Source organism: Betta splendens, chromosome 8, assembly GCF_900634795.4.
Source record: "Betta splendens chromosome 8, fBetSpl5.4, whole genome shotgun sequence".
NCBI classification, from domain to species: Eukaryota; Metazoa; Chordata; class Actinopteri; order Anabantiformes; family Osphronemidae; genus Betta; species Betta splendens.
Window position 1 is genome coordinate 14926738 of NC_040888.2, and position 18997 is coordinate 14945734.

Below are 18997 nucleotides of genomic sequence, written 5' to 3' on the forward strand. Positions count from 1 at the left end.
GGTTAGTGAAATGTTCATTATTATGTAGGTCAAAACCTTCTCTAATGTAAGAATATACAATACTAGACAAAAAATTAAACCAAACAAGACGACAGGCCTGTCTGTGCTAAAACAACAGATAAACAGTTACAATTCAAATATAAAATCTAAACAGTATATACCAATTAAAATTAAAATCTTCTATTGCCTATCTTACTGTTGGTACATACAAACGTACATACTTACACTTCTGAGCTGGGCAGCAGATGTCTGCGTACCAACAGTCTGCAGTGATTTCTCTGTTTGACAGCCTCCTTGCATGTGGGTAACTGGGATGTGCCCCCCTACAGTATAGAAAAGACTGTTACATTTACTGTAAATTGTATTGGTCCTACAAATATAATGGCTATGGTACAAGCTATAGGTAACTGACCAGATAAGCAGCAGTTATTGTAGAGATGTGACTAATTAGCAACTAAGCTTGCAACACAACACAGTAATTATTCCAACTAATCATGTTAGAATTTGATAGAACAATGACATAACCCCAAATCACAAGTTTATTTAGGCTGTGACACAGGACGGTGTGATAAAAAATGTAACCGCGTTCATCTGCAGTTGCTTATTGTAGTGATCGACCAGCTGTAGCTCTAAAGTGCAAAGGCCTAACGACATGCTAACAGCTAACACAACACACAAATGGGAGCAGCAGCACGTCAACAGGACAAAAGCTCGATCCACCGCTCCCTGCCTGTCGCGGATCAAAGGCCCAAAGCTATTAACTGTTCCCCAAACAGGTGTGTGATTGCGCCGACTCAGAGTAGCACATTTGAAAGGGACAAAGGCTCGGTTGACTCGCTGTAGCCGTTAGCAACGCTAGCAATTAGCTTATCTCACATATACCAACTAACATATTAAGACATCACAAGTATCAAGCACAAACTTACTACAGCGAGCTAGATCCACCGCTCCCTGCCTGTCGCTGCTCGAAGGGCAATAACGATCAGCTGTTCCCCACAGGTGTATGCGAATACAGAAAAAGGACAAACGCTAGACCCACCGTTCCCTGCCTGTAGCCGCTCAAAGGCTGAAAGCTATCAGCTTTTCCCCCAGGTGTATGCGATTACAGAAAAAGGCCAAAAGCTAGACCCACCGCTCCCTGCCCGTAGCTGCTCGATGCCGTTAGTCATTAGCTTTTCTCCACACAGGTGTGTGGCTGCAGGAGCCCACATGAGCACATTTGAAGGGGACAAAGGCTCGGTCGACTGGCTGTAGCCGTTAGCATAGCTAGCTACTAACTTGCCTCACACATAGGTTACTACATTTAAACGGACAAACTAACATTTTAAAACATTATAAGTATCAAGCATTTACTTACTTCAGTGAGTGGATGACGGACTGTAGGAATAGATCCTTTTTTTCCAACAGGAGCCGTGAAACAAATTCAGCATTGTATGCACCCTCGTTTGAAATGCACATACGTATAAATGCTGAGGTAGTATTTCGAGCACCGGTCCATTTAAAATAAAAAAAAAATCACAAAGTCCTCACTTGTTGATCCCCTGATAAAGTGAATAGACTTGGTGTTGGTTAAAACACCCAAGAACCGAACTATTTCTATGGGAGGACTTGGGCGCTGCTGTGCTCGTCTGTTCACGGTGAGTGAGAGGGGGGAAATAGCGGAAGTCCAGTTTTGGTTCGGGATCATTGTGGGGGTGGTGGTTCAGGATTTGCAGGGATGAATTGTGTGTGACATGTGTGATGACAACAGGGGAACGGTTTCAAAGTAGGACAAGGTCTGTCTCCACTGGATGAGAGAATTTAAATTTTTTTAAAAATGTAAAAAAAAAGGAGGAAATGCATTTCTACTGTGCTCAGTGTGTGTAAATGTGACCCATAGAGTCATAGGAACGCTCCAAAATGTCTAAAAAATGGATTTTGCATGATATGACCCCTTTAAGGACATAAAGTATAGATGAATGTGTCTGGACAGAACTGGGTGTTGTTCAAACAGAGCTGAAGATTTTCAAAAGAAGTTGAAGCAGTTGAATTTCAAATTAAGGAAAGTTCAAAAAACACTAAAAAGAACGAAATATGTAAATGATTGCTAAATTTGACGAAATATAGCTGAATGTATCAAAATAGGTACAGTAAATAGAGTCTAGGCGCTGAAAGAATAGTTAAATGTTATGGAAACATTTAAAACAGCTGACAGTAGCTGCAGACGAAGTAGCTAAATTTTAAATTTGGAAAAGTTGTAGAATTGGAGGTAGCATGTGCATTACTAAACAGTAATATAGTCTCATTAACTAATCATAATTAACCAGTCAAAAGCAGTAAATGGGCTATTTAGTGTTAAGATTTGGATTGGTGCTTTTGAAAGGATATGGAGGAAGTGTGTGCCTAAGTAATAAACTGTAAAATAGCCATGTAATATAGTCATAATAAACCAGTTGAAAGCGGAAATATCGCTATATAAAGCTGGAGATCTGAATTTATGCTTTTATTTTGAAAAGTGTGTGTGGTTAATTGCTAAAGTGTAAAACGGTGTGAATGACTAGTAACAGATGACCGTTTTATAATATAGCTAAAGGTTGCTGATATATTATATAACTGAATTTATGTAAAGGAAACCAGAAGATTCCTGATACATTAAATATATAACTCAATTTATGTGAAGGAAATCACTATAGTTATATTAAGAACTGAATGCATAAACACACCTCCAAAAGGTATTAAAACCAGATCTCCTACTCCCAAGTCAAGGACTTATACCATTCAGCCACAGGATATGAGTGGTGGATGAAGAAAAAGCTGAAGCAGTAAAAGATTTTCTACGAAAGCTAATGATTTTGACTTATGTGTTAATTCTGAAAGGATTTGGAGGATGTGTGTGCGCAACTGGTAAAGTTAAAACAGTGTCAGTTACTATCCATTCAAAAGCATAGAACATGCTAATACGCATGGATTGCTTTTATCCATCCATCCATCCATCCATCCATCCATCCATCCATCCATCCATCCATCCATCCATCCATCCATCCATTTTCATCCGCTTATCCGGGGCCGGGTCGCGGGGGCAGCAGTCTAAGCAGAGAGTTCCAGACTTCCCTCTCCCCGGATACTTCCTCCAGCTCTTCCGGTGGGACCCCAAGACGTTCCCAGGCCAGCCGAGAGACGTAGTCTCTCCAGCGAGTCCTGGGTCTTCCTCGGGGCCTCCTACCGGTGGGACATGCCCGGAACACCTCCCCAGGGAGGCGTCCAGGAGGCATCCGAACTAGATGCCCGAGCTTGCTTTTATTGTGAGAAGATTTTGAGAAAGGGAGTGTGGGTTTTTATTATACTGTAAAATATTAGAATTAATTATTTGTAATTAATCAATTAAAATATTACTGAAACTACCTGATGAGTTGAATGTATAGTTGATCAGATCTGCAAAGAAGTTGCAGAGCTGAATGTTTCATACATGACTACAGAGCTGTAAATCCTTCTTCTGAATTTTGTTGAAAGACTTACAGTCGGGTTATGTTGCAACAGTCTCAAAGGTGTAAACCTAAGCAAATGAGAATATTTTAATACAAAATCATGCATCAATCGTTGCAATTTCAATTTTACCATATTGTAGTGTATATGTGAAGTACACCCCCTACTTATTTCACATTTTTGAGAGTTTATCCAATCCGGTTCATGAACCATCGTTTCAAATTTGGCGGTCTTGATACGTCTGCATTTGCGCTGACCAATCACAGAACCAGCTTCGCCCCCCCCCCCCCCCCCCCCCCCCCCAGACAAACCTGGACCCCTAAATGTACCTGAAACATTTCGTTTTAGTCACTCCAGTCACAGACAAAAGAAGAAGCCACTCACTGCGCAGGCTACCATAGAAGGTGGCGCTAATGCACCCTTCAGTTGGTTGCCACCCGACATTTAAATGACAAAAGAAGAAGAAGTCAGTCAGGTTGAAGAAGCGCCCACTTGCTGCTTCCCCAAACGTAAGTACATGCTTGATACTTATTTGATGTGTGTACTCCAGAAGTTTCTCTGTTTATAATGTAGCTTCCCTCCTGTGTAAGGAATGCTTATTGTTAGAACCGTTGCGTTGCCAGGCAATTTGGATGAGTCCAAGCCTCTCCAGCATTTGTTCGGTTCGAATCGTGTGATATATGGTACTGAGGTCATTCACTCAGCTCACATTATAGCTGCTAGCGCGATAGTAGCGCAGCGTTAGCGGCTAGCGCTAGTAAGTTGAGAGAGTCAGCTGTGTTTCTAATTACTACTGAGCCTGTCGTGTGTATGTTGTAGCCCGAGTAGACCCATGAATTTGGGTTATGGCAGGTTCTATCTTAGTCTAACATGTAGTGATAGGTAGATGAGGCGTCATGAAACGTTTCGACACATTGCAAAACTGTATTGATACTGTGCCGATATTGTGTCACTGAATACTGATACCTGCTGGACATTAAAACTCCCTACAGGCAACCTAGTTGACGTACTTAGCTGACACTGATTTTGTGACTTAATATATACAATAATATAATTAAAGGCATTGTATGTTATATAGTATTATTTCATATCTTCATTAACATTTAAAATTTATATTTTTAGATACAGTCGATAAAGTAGACATGTATCATAATGTAAAAATCTAAGTAAACATGTTGTGAATGAAGATGCCTTTTTTTTTTTTTTTTAAACAAATTTGGTCTCTCTGCCCACTGCAATGAGGAGATCTTGCCAAAGGTTATCTAGAAACAACACACTGCCATTTTAGTACACCATTTCTAAACAACAAGAAACAAATAATGCTGAATAACATGCCTGAAGTGGGTGTAGATAGCTTCTGGTCTGACTGAAGTCTACTGACGGCCTCATTGCACTTGGAGGAACTGCGGAACCAGAGTGATTTAAATCTGGGGTCTAGAAGTGTTGCTGGGGTCAACACACTGAGGTGGTTTTGTTAAAATAGGAAAGTTCTGTCGAATAAATACGAAATTTAACCTGCATAAAACAATATCATTAGTAAAGAGTCACTTTGGAAATTAATCTGAATTCAAATAGATCAAGTGAAAACTTTTTAAAATTAATTAATTATTTTAATAATACACTTTCACTTTATTATACAATTTAATCAAAAAAGAAACTTTATTTTCCGGTATGAGATGAATTATAGATGAATTTGACGATGAACGGCAAACGCTCAGGGATTCCTTTCGGCAGATGCAGCCCGACACATGCGCTTCCTTATAAACACAGTCTGGCACGTCAGACAGTGACTGATACAGGAACTGTATCGGTCATGTGCTTTCCCAACGCGCTGCGTGCACCGAGACAGTGTTTCGCTCTAAGAGCTCAACGCAGGCGCCGACTCATCGGTGTTGCCGGACCCATCACTACTAACGTGTGTTGTTGCTTATCTAGTCAGCTACTTTAGCTGTAAACGTGACATTTTTTTATACAGACTGACTCATGCCAGCTACCGAAACGCGAGGAGGTTGCTTCTCAAATTGACACGCGGCTACCTTGTAGAAAGAGTAAAAGAGTGCTCACCTCAGGAGCAAAGGTATGTACATTTGATTGATACTTTAGTCTGTTGACGGGTAATTTGTAACTCTAGTGGTTTGGAGCAGATTATGTGGAAAATGTGATGGAGACCATCTACAATAACGTCTTGCTGGACTCAGGTTGTTCTATGGACGACCTTGTAAACATCCCTGTCCCACCAGCCCTCTGAGCAGAATTTGAGCAACCTGACAGAAAGGAGGTCATTAATGTCATGCTAAGATTTAACAAACCAGCACTATAAAAGCTAAGTTGAAAACGTGTTTGCTCCAAACAACATTAAAACTGATCTAACTACCTCTATTTATTGTTTAGATCTGTAAAGGTTGTGAGATACATAGGAAATACTGGTCATTTCATTAATCTGCTATTCTATTCTTTATACCTTCTAGAGTGGTGTCAAGGAAAACAGCTGTGTCCTCCATCTGTACAGCAGCTGCACTGTTTCCGATGTCTTCCACGTGAAGACAAAAAAGATCCTCACATCTCCCCAGCCAACTGCTCATGACTGTACCTGTTCCACTCAAGAAACTATGCTTTCAACATAACTATGAATCCTACCCGTTCATTTTGTGGTCTGCAAATTGAACTGTAAATAAAGTTGGCTTTGGCTATTGCTGCTTCACTGAACTATTTTTGTATTTATATACCTTATGAGGGAAAACAGACAAATGTTTTATAATATTTCATCTTTTATTGAGGTATTGCCAAAAAAACAATAGGTATTTCACAGGTGGTCTAAGTCCAACATAGGTGCCTTGTCCCTCAGGAAACACTGCCCTGATCCAGACCAGGGAAGGTGGGATGACTTGGACTCTTCGCCCTAGAAGTCCCCAGCACCAGCTGACAAGACTTCTAGGCTAGATACCTGCAACAACTTGAGATACACACAGACATAGTACTGAAAAAACCAATAACTACATTTCTATTAGTTATATATTAGCACTTGATATATCATACACCTTACTAAAAGTATTTAAAAATATATTAGTTCAATATGTATTTAGAACCAAAACTATGTTTGTATACCAGAGTTCCCAGGTACATTATGATTAATCTGTAAATAGTAAAATGTTCTAAAGTTTTTTATGAATTTCTGAGATACTGATTTATTCCATGCATGTGTAATTGTCTGATATACTGTATATTAAATGTGTTCTGGAATGAATACATATTCAATCATACTGGCTCCAGTCCTGGATCATCAACCATACATGACAGTAGGTTTGGCAACTAGTTCAGGCGTCTTGAGGTAAGATTTATCTAAATTTTAATTTATTAATAAAAGTAATAAACACATGCAATATCTTGAAAGCAACAGTTGCTGTCACACCATGCCTCTGTAGGCATTCACTGTTCCTACATTGGCACTTAATTACAGACAAATATGGCAAAATATAAGCTGCAGCTGCAGATCCCATTATAGAAAAATTATTTTCACACAGCAGCGGAACGAGAAATAAAAAAACATGTAAAAATGAGTTTATATTAGTTTATCAAGCTATGCTCCCAAACAAGCTGTAGTCGTGTTTTGAATATTCTGTTGTATTAATTCAGGCTGCTAATTTGCATCCATTAGTATTAGCATTAGCAGCTAATCAAGTTGCGTATTATATAAATCAAATTAAATTAAACGTGAATCCGCCTGTTAGACGTACCTTGCACCAGTCGAGTATAACCACTTCAACAGCCTCCCGTTCGACTTCAGAGTCAGATTTTGGATCAAACGTATGGTTGAACTCCACTACGAGGACGAGTCAGCCAGTGTCACTGTTACAATGGATTCAGTGACCGTGACGTTTGATTCCCCGGCTATGCGCTTCCGCAAAGGGGTGTGGCGATCAGTTTAGCTTCCGACACACTCCGAAAATAGAGCGTTGTGGACGAGAGCTTAAAACACACATTTTCAGACGGGCCGTGTGGGCGATCTACAGCGCTTTTTGGCATGAAAAGTTACAGACACCTTACTGAGACATCAAGGTCCAATTCTTTAGCAATGTGGAGCATTAAAAAAAATATGCATGGATCTTTAATAATATTGACATACTTTAAAATATTGTAATTAAACAAAGATTAGTCTCTTATGTCAACAGGAAGAGTATAATGCATTAATTGTTTATTAATCATTGCAATGGTCGCTCCTATTAACACCAATTCCTGTTATGGTGCATCGCCCACAATGCATTGTGCTATAAATTTGCATATGTTGTTAATAAATTACTATATGAAAAACCAGGTAGTTAAAAAAAGCTTGTCTACCCCTACTCTTACGGGGAATCAACAGTGCAATAAACTCATCTGTAATATGCATAGAGCTGCTGTGGACACTGAGCATTACGAGTTTGACTTGTAAGTCAAAGTGCTACTGAGCTCAATCCCTTATCTGCTGCAGCTGCGCTGTCATGGAACAGGCAGGAACCTCCACTGATCAGCACAAAGAGCTGGAGCGAGTCGCGATTTAAAAATGCCTGTCCCTCTGTGATTTTACCGAGAAGTCAGAAAATATTTTCCATTGGAGTGAATGGGAGGATTCTTTGGGACTCGCTTTCAGGCAAATACAGACTAAAGTATAGTTTTGATGGCTTAGCCAGGCATATCATTGGAAAGAAGACAAGTATGACTACAAACGAGTGAAGAAAATACGTTGATAGAGTGAAAACTGTGGCTGTAGTGACGAGTTAAAGAGAAAGGTTCTGGCGTCACACTCTAGCTGTGACATCACCCACTAAATCAGATGCAACACACACTAATGGAAAAGCTGACAATTCCTCAAAAACCACCCTATACTTAAACTGCTATAACTCAGTAAGTATTTAAAAGTATTAAAGATATATAAGTAAGTAGATAAAGCTGCAAATAGACAAAGCTGAAGATGATTTCAAAAGTTGTTTCCACTCATTTCAATGTGGGAAAAAAAGCTGGAAAAAGCTTAATAACTTGAAAAATATATAAACATATGAATGAGAAAAGTAATAGCCCGCATCGTCTTAAAAAGCTGCACGTTTTGATATTTGAATGGTTTCTGTAGCTTAAAGTATGCGGGAGTAGTTAGATGCAGACGGAAGAACTATAATAATGCTGGAAGCGTTCACTGTATTATTTCAGTTTTAAAATATATTTTTAATGTTGTTGACTTTTTACATTTTTGGATCCGTTTTGCTTGTGTAAACAGGTTTAATAAGGGCAGATTTGAAACTCGTAAAACTTAATTTTGAATGTCTGAAAAACTGTAAAGGCAGATCTGAATGCTCGCAAATTAGGTTTCAAAACGCTGCAGCAATAGATTCATAACCATGAAAAATATAAACATTTTTGTGGTATTCTAATCTTATTTTCAGACGTTTGAATCGCAGTTTTCAGACTCAAAACCAAGCTTTTCTGATACAAAAGATAAAGATAAAACTGAGTGATTAATTAAAATTGCACACTGACCCCTATTGTGTCAAATCCATATTATAGAGAAAGGTGGCATATTGTACCGTTGGCCTGCTGGGGAAAAGTGCAAGGTCTGTTTTTTAGATTATGTAGTACCTATTCTGACCCCTGCCCTGTACATTAACCATATAGTATGAACCAGAGGGAACCGACTACAGCGTCAACGATCAGTTTCCCAAGGAGATCCTCGACCAACGACACAGACTGTTCCCTATCCGTAAGAGGTTCATGGCGGAAGGCCGCAAGGCTGTCATCAGCGTCGACAAGCTGTACTTCAACAGAGAGCTCTACCGGGACCGGGAAGCAACTCTATGGCTGACAGGTGATATGTAGAAAGATGGTTTAATATAAAAGGTTTGTTAAAAGAAAATAATAGATGCAAAGATAACTAAGTGTTATAACTTTACTTCCAATATTCAAACTCATTCTATCTCGCAGATGTTTCAGTTTAATGCATTTAATGTCACTCACCTCACAGTTTGCAACGTTCTCATCAAGCATGAATCATTCACTTTCCTTCCACCTAAATGTTCCTTTCCTTTAATCTTTTTCCATCACCTACTTTTACTCCACACTGTGTACATCCCTCTCTTCTCAATTCTTCTCCCACATAGTCAGCCAGCTATGTAGCCCTCCAGCAGCCACACACAAGCATACAGGCAAAACACGTGCACATACATAGATAACACACAACTCAGAATACACAGGTACTTAAGGTTAGCCACACACCTAAGGTCTGTCACTACATACACAAGACTAGTGATCCACAGCACTCAGGTAAGATATGACACCACTGAAGATTGTCACTTGGAATGTACGTGGAATCAATAAGAAGGAGAAACTATTCAAAATATTTAACCATTTAAAAACCCTACAAGCAGACATTGCTTTACTACAAGAAAGTCATATTCCCCAAACTATAGATTACTACTCTGGCACCACCAGAGTTCCTACATGCTTAATTAGGCAGTTACAATTCCAAACAAAGAGGCGTTGCCATCCTGATAAATAGAACTTTATTCATAATGATACTATTGTAGATCCAGAGGGAAGATACATAATCATAAATATTATGATACAAAACATTGAATATTGCATAGCTAATGTGTATGGTCCTAAAGTTGACAATCCCTCTTTCCCTTGCTTGGGCCAGGGAGCATTTACGCTGGACAAGGAACCAGTGGGCCTCAGTGCTGTTCTCTGATGAAAATCGATTCACATTAGGCAGAAATGTCAAGGAGAGTGCTATGTGTCAGCCACTGTTGTCATCTGACAACCCTTTGGTGGTGGTGGTGTTACAGTCTGGGCAGGTGTATCTACTCAATACAGAATTGCCCTACACCTTGTGAATGGTACAGTGACAAGCAAGTACTACGTTAATAACAACATTAATTCTCTAATTGTGCCCCTGCATGAACAACACAGACCCAATTTCATCTTCATGAATGACATTGCTCCAGCTAATCATGATCGCATCGTTATGGAACGGCTGGTGGAGGCTGGGGTCCCTCACATTTAGTGACCTGCACTTTCTCCGGACCTGAATCCCTTAGAACACCTATGGGATAGCGGAGTTGCAGAGTAGGGTCTCATACCCTAGCATCCCGGACCCTCAATGACCTGGGGGCCGCCCTTCAAGAAGAGTGAAATGCCAAGCAATTGCTGTAGTCGACTCGTGAACAGCATGAGACATCGTTGTCAGGCTGTGATTGATGGTCAAGGGCACATGACGTTATTGAGTCATTTTTTGCTGCGGTATACCCACCACTGTTCTTGGCTTTTGCGTCAATAAATTGTTTGACATGGGGAGATTACTATTGCATTCTTCTACCTAAATGCCCTACTTTCATGATACATAATCACTGTTGTGTGAACAGCTTACATTTTCCATGAATTCCACCATAAAGTCAAATATCCATAACTTTTTGTGAGTAGTGTAATTGATCGCAAAACTCTGTTTCAGATAGATCAGTTTTACTGGGAGAACTTTGAGCACGCTAACAAATGCGGTAAATTTTTAGCCAACCAATTAAAAAATAATAAGGAAAAACTAACCATCCATTCAATAATTAATAAGAAAGGGAGCATCACTCATGATCCCCATGTAACAAATAATACTTTTGAAAACCTTTACCAAGAGTTATAAACGTCCCAAATAAATCCATCCACCTCAGCCATAGAGGCATTTCTGAATAAACTAGAACTGCCAGAGTTAAAGGAAGAACAAACCACAACACATTGTTGTCTGTGGCAGAACTACATAAAGCTCTGCAAGAGATGCCAAATAAAAACAGATATAAAATATTTTTTATATTTTTTTATATAGGAGTTCTGGTCCCGCGCTGGCACCCAGCTTTTACAAAATGTTAGTTGAAGGTAAACAACAGCATTCATTACCCACAAATGTGAATTCAGCCTCCATAAGCCTGCTCCAAAAACCAGGATTAGACCCTACGCTTCCATCAAGTTACAGACCAATTTAACTAAAAATCGCTCCATATATAATTCACTCTGATAGGTAGACAGTCAACAAACAATATGAACAGATCAACTTAAATGATTATATCACCACCCATAAACAAGAGTCAGTCATTGTCTCCTTAGATGCAGAAAAAGCTTTTGATAGAGTAAACTGGAAGTTTCTTGGGAACTCATTCATAGACCTGATCCAAATACTATACAGCTCAGCAAACACCAAAACCAAGCCACAATGAATCAGTTGTGCCAAAAACTCTGCAACTTCAGCTTCAACTATCAGCACCAAATTCAAACACCATAGTTGCTGCCAGAATATTACCATCTCTGACAGCGTGTGCAGGTGGGGTTTTCTTAAAATTACTGGTTCTACGCTTACTCTTTGCCAAAACACACCACTTTGGAACAATCCAGACATCATACAAAACAAAAACAGCAATACTTTCTGACTTGGCATACCAAAGGGATAACAAATCTGTTTTCACAAGAGACAAGTTTACCTCTTTTGAAGAATTAGTGTCCCGATATGAAATCACTAATGCATATTTCTTAGAATAATTACTACAGTCAATACTTAATGCAAAAACTAAGAATACTCCTAACCAGATGCAACCAGCAATAGAATTATTTATTGATATCTTAGGGAAAAGTACAGTATCAAAAATCTATATTTAAATTTCCATAAATGACACAGTGAGCCTTCCTATCTCTAAATGGAAGGTTGATCTGGACATCACCATTAATCACATGTTCTGGAAAAAATATATATGTTCTAATTTATTCAGAATGACAAAAAAAAATACAAATTTACAACTAATACAATATAAGATTCTTCATAGAACACAATATATAGGACAAAGGATGTTCCAAATGGGTCTCAAAAACTTTAATATTTGCCCTCATTGTACAGATAACACAGCAGATAGATTCCTACATGCTTTCTGGTCATGTTCACCTGTGCAGCAATTTTGGCAAGGAGTTTGCGAACACCTGTCAACCTGGTTAAGCTGCCTGGTGGTAGTGAGCGCCTGCCTGCCTAAGGGATTGGGGTAACGGGGCTAGTGGATTCTGGGGTTGCCACATGGGTCCCTTGCGGTGGGGAAGTGGTGGCTGCTGGGACCAGCAGTCTGGTGCTAGAGCAGAGTGAAGCAGACACACACTAACACCCCTCCCCTCCCCCTCCCCCTTGCTTTGAGATCTCATGACTCAGCGACTCGGGCCAGTAAACGAACAAGCATGGGGAGGACACAGACGCAGCAGAAGGATAGAAGCAAGAAAAAGTGTGGTTATATTTTCAAGCCCAAAATGAAACAGCAACCTGTACAATCTGCAAAAAATACACTTTATGTTAAATACAGTGGCAACACCACCAATTTATATTATATATTAACTGTTGAACTATGTCTGGGTTTTAGTAAAAAAATTTAAACAATTTAAAACAAAACACAAAACACCTGAAAGTCATGAAAATATATTAGGCTGACACAGCGGGGCTCACGCACACAATTCCCGTCATCTGGCTGATGTGTGCCAGCTAGTGAATAGGATGGATGAGCTTTTGCTTCTTAACGCAATAAACAATGACGTAAATAGTGAGGTGCCCCACCAGGGATATGATCACACTGGACCACTGCTACAGTGTGTTAAAATACATCTCCCGCTCTGTCTCCCGTGCCGCACTGGGATACTCTGATCACTGTCTGCTTCACCTCATCCCGACTTATAGTTAGGAATCTAAAACCTTCTGTCAGGATGGTGAAAAGGTGGACACAGCAGCTGAAACTGCAGCTGCAGGCCTGTTTTCACTGCAAGGTCTTAGAGATTTTTGAAGATGAAGTTAGAAACATTCATGAGCTCACTGGCAGTGACATCTTACATTAGCTTTTGCGAAGATATGTGCGTTCAGACAAAAACTGTGTGCAACACAACAACAAACCATGGTTCACACTGGACTTAACCCCTTTACTCGCTGCGCCAGGCCAAGGAAGAAACCTATAGAAGTGGTGAATGGTCCCTTTACAGGCAGGCCACAAACAGGCTGAAAAAGGAGCTAAAGGCAGCCAAAAGTGGATATGATGAGAAGCTGCAGAACAGCTTATCAACAAAAGATCCTGTGTCAGTTTGTAGAGGCCTGCAGCAAATCAGCCACAAGAAACCATCTCCACATCCTAAGGCTTGCAATCGCCTGGCAGACAACAGCTTCTACTTTCGGTTTGAAAAGAACCACCTCACACTTGGCGACACAATATGCTTACCCACACCCCCCAACACTCACCTCCCCTCATCAGACCCCCTACCTGTACTAAAGATTTGTGAAGAAGATGTCTGCTGCCTCCTTCAAAGGCAAAAAATCAGAAAGGCTATGGGACCCAACGGTGTGTCCCCCACCGGATTATGTACAGTGATCTGGTGTCAGTGCATCAGGAGCTTCCTGACTGACAGGAGACAGCAGGTGAGGTTGGGCAGCATTACAGTTAGCACCCAAACCATCATTACTAACACACTGCAGGGATGTGTCCTCTCCCCACTGTTTTTTTTTTCGTGTACACTGATGATCCAAACTTAATTACTTTCAGGATTTAAAAATCCCTTTTAACTTCTTTAAAACTCCCATCACTATAAAACTTTAAATGAATGCAGCATTAGATACAATTGGAAGAAGCTTTAATTGATCTGGTAAAACTTATTTTCCACATTGCATAGTATTATATAATATCTGCCAAATCTACATGTTCCAAACAAACTGATAGATCTAACTAATATCACGGCAGGGAGAGCTCCTGTACCAAATATCTGCTCGGCTGCAATGCGTACAGCACTATGCTCACAGCAGGGATGGCCATGGATTATTATGGTGATGGGTCTAAACAAACAACTCTCTACTCTCTACCTTTCTACACAAGTATATTCATCACGGTGATCAATATGGTTTGGTAAAAGGTAAAATCTTGGCTAGATGGTACTATAAAGTATTTCGAGTGCAGCTCAATCACCTATTCGCACACACTGGAGCCCGAACCTGAGACTACCGTACCATTTGAGCCATCCAGTGAGCCAGTGCCGACCCACATATATGTCATCTTCCATCAAAAGGTCTCATAGAAGGCTAACTGATGGAAGTCCAATTGTTATTAAAAAGCAGTTTTGGAAAGAAATCTTTTTCATGCATGCAGACAGACAATCTGTAAAATATGTTCAAATACAGCTTCACCAGTCAGGAACAGAAAGAACTTAGGATCAATATATAACCAACACTACTCAAGTTTACACTACAGTACAGTAATCATGGTGCTGATATCCATTTATATGTTAGCTATTGTACAAAGGTGCTAAAGCCAATACTGTTTCTTTCCTTTCTGTCTGAAGAGGAAATGGGCTGGTTTCTCTATTGGACAAGAGGAAGAAAGTATAACATACAGAACTCTAGTTTTCTTATATTCAAATGGCTAATAAACTTTAATAAATAAATAAACAATAGACCAAAATTATAAATTGTAACTTGTCGGGGCTGTGCTCTGGCTCAAACAACTAACGACAAATATCAGACTATGCTGTATAACACGCTGTCTTCTAAATAATCTACAGCAGGACATTTGGCCTTTGAATATTAGTGTATCTGAGGAAAAACAATGGCAGAGAAACTAGTGTCATTCCAGGAGGCTGGCCCCGCCCTCCTCTCCCCGTCTCCCCTCTGACTGTTGCTGGAGCAGGTACAGAGGAAACCAGGAAGCACTAGTTGTACAGATGGAGCGGTTCATTTTCGCTGATTTCAGTCGACTGTCAGTCACCTTTCTGACGCTGATCACACACTTATCACACCCTCATCAGCCGACTGTCAGCAGCCCCCCTCCTTGGTCTGTCTGGGGAAGGTGTTAAAAATGTTAATGAGGCCACCCCCATTTTAGCACCAAAGACGCAATTCCAGGGTAAAACCAAAAGGTGGAGCTTTAGTATCTGACCCATAGAGTTAGGGTCAAACAGCAAGTATAGGCACCGTTCTTGGAACAGGACATAGATCTGATAATGTCAGTTCTACACTGTTTGCTAGGGCAGACAGACAAACAGACAGACAATAGTCTGTCTAAGCAGTCAACTAAAAAGTTGAGAAAACTTGAAAAGTTGACTTCATTTCAGAATTGAATGTTGTACTAACCTCTTTTTTAATCGTAGATAAGCATCGGCAGCTCACACTGCCACAGCTGCCAAACTACCTTCTGGAGGTTTATCAGTTACTGGCTGTATTAGGTTGAGTTAGACTTCACAAATGAAATTATTAAATTCTCATTCTATATATTATTCTTATTCACTTGAATGTAGTGTGTGTCAGTCTGCCTGCTTCAGGAGCTGTTTTAAATTAAAAAAAGAACATTTCAATGTTCTAATCAAGCTTAGATGAACATAACAATAGAGAGCCTCTTTTCAGACAGAACGACCAATCCACAGCACTAGTTAGACTGGTTTCACACCACCCCCTTCTCCCCAAAGCACCAGGGTCCTGCAGTGCTGTTACCTGATGTAACCAGATACATTTGTGAACTACTTCATCCATCCATCACTTATAAGAGCCTAGTGGTTAAAGCACACAACTTCTCACCCACAGTTTTTAACTAAACTGTTTTTGTTAGTTGGTGGTTTAAAATAAGAAAATTTTATATCCTAAAGCAATAGACTTAACACTTTCTTTTTAACAAGTTTTATTTACAGATTTTATAAACGTCCAGTTCATTTGACCATTTTCTAAACCAAGTTGTCTGAAAGTTGGGTCACTACATTCTTTTAGAGCAGAAATGTTTCTCAAGGAGCCTCTACATTATATGTCCTTCATGGGGGACATGGTCTTCACACCTTCTCACAGTACTTTGTTCAACTGATGAGCCAGTTCTTTACAGGTGTGAAATGAAGCCTATTGTAAATAGAGGATAGTGCCTAACTTTAGTTAGTGCCTAACTCAGACTGAAGGGTCCTGCACTTTTGGTAATGTTTCTGCTTTAAGAAAAGTCTGTAAGTTAACTTGAAAATTATTGAGCAGTCACAATCAGCCGATTGTGGTGACATTTGGCAGTAAAAGGTGACTGAAATGTCACAGAACTGAAAGAATATTAGCTGGCATAACTCATAACACATATGTATGCAGATCTCTGTATTTTGTGTCACTTGAATTTGTGTGGTAAACGAAAGACACCAGAGGCAAGTTTACACCAGGAGTCTCTAGCTGGGAGCTTCTGTGCCTTAACCACCAGGCTGTTGGTCCTCTGAGGCAGACGTACTGTATGGACAGTAACTAAATTCCTTCATACAGCATTATGTTAACAGAGCCTTGATTTGAGTATAACCTTTAAAGTTATGGATCCATGAAGAATTTTCTTTTTAAGCAGGTTAACAAATATATCTGGTTTTCATGGCTCAGGTGAAGTTGTGTGGAAGTTGAGTCATGTCAACTCTTTCAGTCTGGTGTCTTCTTGGGGGAGGGTTCATCACACCTACTCACTTTTGTGTCTTTTGTTCACGTAACGAGACAGTTCTTTGCAAGTGTAAAGTGAAGCCAAACTGGAGGATGGTATTGAACTTCCCTCAGACTGAGGCAGCATTTGGTCTTTGTCAGTTGTCAAAAAATGACAGTAAATTTAGAGCTAAACATTACAATACAGTAATACATACAATACAGTATAATTAAAACAAATAAAATGTCCATGTGGATGTTGACTGAATGTTTGACTAAAGGGCATTGTATTCATAACAGCTGTAATTTTCTACTCGCTTAGACATAAATAACTTTAAGTTCAGTTATAAGCTACTTTACATTTAAGACGCTCATTTCTGTTCTCTCTCTCTCTCATTATATATATATATATATATATATATATATATATATATATATATATAGCTGGATATATATATCCAGCTATCGCTGGATAGCTCAATCGGTAAAGTCACAGGACTTGCATGCCAGGGTTCCTGGTTCGAATCCCCCGTTAGGGCGAATCCCCCCGATTCATTGTCATGAGAGACAATGAATCACATGAGATACCGGCTCAGACGTCGCCCGGTCTAACAAGGTCTGCGTCAGGTGTTGGAGAACCAGAGCACCTTGGCGAGAAGTGGGCTACTGGAACAAGAAAGAAATGGCTGAGATGAACAAGGCTCTGTTGGATTGCTACAACTCAAGTAACCCTAGTCAGAGGGGCTACATGCAAAGAATGTGCGGTGAATGGGAACGGAGAAACCCACATTCAAGGCTGACGGCGAAGCAACTAGTAGCTCAGTGCTTGGAGCTGTACAACATCAACAGAACTCTAAGGGCCTTCATTGCAAACTCGATGAGGTTGTGGAGAACCACCCTTAAAGCCAATGGAAAGCCACTCGCCCAAGTATCCATCAAATGTGGCATATACCAAGGAGATGCACTGTCCCCACTGCTGTTCTGCATAGGTCTGAACCCCCTCAGCCAAATAATAAACAAGACTGGCTATGGATACCGACTCCGGAACGGGGCCACCATAAGTCACCTCCTCTACATGGATGACATCAAGCTGTACGCTAAGAATGAGCGAGACATCGACTCGCTGATCCACACCACCAGGATCTACAGCTCGGACATCGGGATGTCATTCGGGCTCGAGAAATGTGGGAGGATGGTGACAAAGAGAGGCAAGGTAATCCACACAGAAGGGGTCCCACTCCCAGAAGGAACAATAGCAGACATTGAGGACAATTACAAGTACCTTGGAATACCACAGGCAAACGGCAACCTTGAACAGGCAACAAGGAATGCGGCAACAGCCAAATACCTCCAACGAGTAAGGCAAGTCCTAAGAAGCCAGCTCAATGGCTACGCTCTGCCAGTGATCAGATACCCTGCAGGAATAATAAGGTAGCCAAAGGAAGAGATACAGACCACAGATGTTAAGACACGAAAGCTCCTCACCATGCATGGAGGGTTCCACCCCAAATCTAGCACCCTGAGACTGTACGCTAGCCCCAAAGAAAGGAGGCTGAGGACTAGTGAGCGTGAGAGCCACTATCCGGGATGAAACATGCAAGATCCATAAGTACATCAAGGATAAGGCCCCGACAGATGACGTGCTGAGTGAATGTGTCAGGCAGTGGAGAACAAAGGATGAGATGCTGGAAGAGGGACCATCATGGGAGGACAAGCCCTTACACGGGATGTACCACCGGAACATAACTGAAGTGGCTGAAGTGGCTGATCTCAACAAATCCTACCAATGGCTTGAAAGGGCTGGGCTGAAGGACAGCACAGAGGCACTCATCCTGGCCGCACAGGAGCAGGCCCTGAGCACCAGAGCAATAGAGGCCCAGATCTACCACACCAGACAAAATCCAAGGTGTAGACTGTGCAAAGAGACCCCTGAGACAGTCCAGCACATAACTGCAGGGTGTAAGATGCTGGCAGGGAAAGCATACATGGAACGCCATAACCAAGTGGCTGGCATAGTATACAGGAACATCTGAGCAGAGTATGGACTGGAAACCCCAAGGTCAAAATGGGAAACACCTCCCAAGGTGGTAGAGAACGAGCGAGCCAAGA

At 40.7% G+C, this 18997-nt stretch overlaps 1 protein-coding gene across 9 annotated transcripts in view; it reads right to left on the reverse strand.

Annotated features, from left to right (window-relative positions):
* Positions 1 to 18997, reverse strand: part of LOC114860635 (thyroid hormone receptor alpha) — a 184437-nt gene that overhangs the window by 94783 nt on the left and 70657 nt on the right. Inside the window, exon 2 of one of the 9 annotated variants that reach the window (XM_055510678.1) lies at positions 226 to 323. The exons of 6 other annotated variants lie outside the window; for them this stretch is intronic. The gene's annotated coding sequence lies outside the window, so the exon portion shown is untranslated. Of the gene's footprint in view, positions 1 to 221; positions 324 to 1357; positions 3755 to 18997 lie in introns of those variants that run through there. 2 more of the 9 variants (XM_055510679.1, XM_055510680.1) reach the window with 2 other exon arrangements.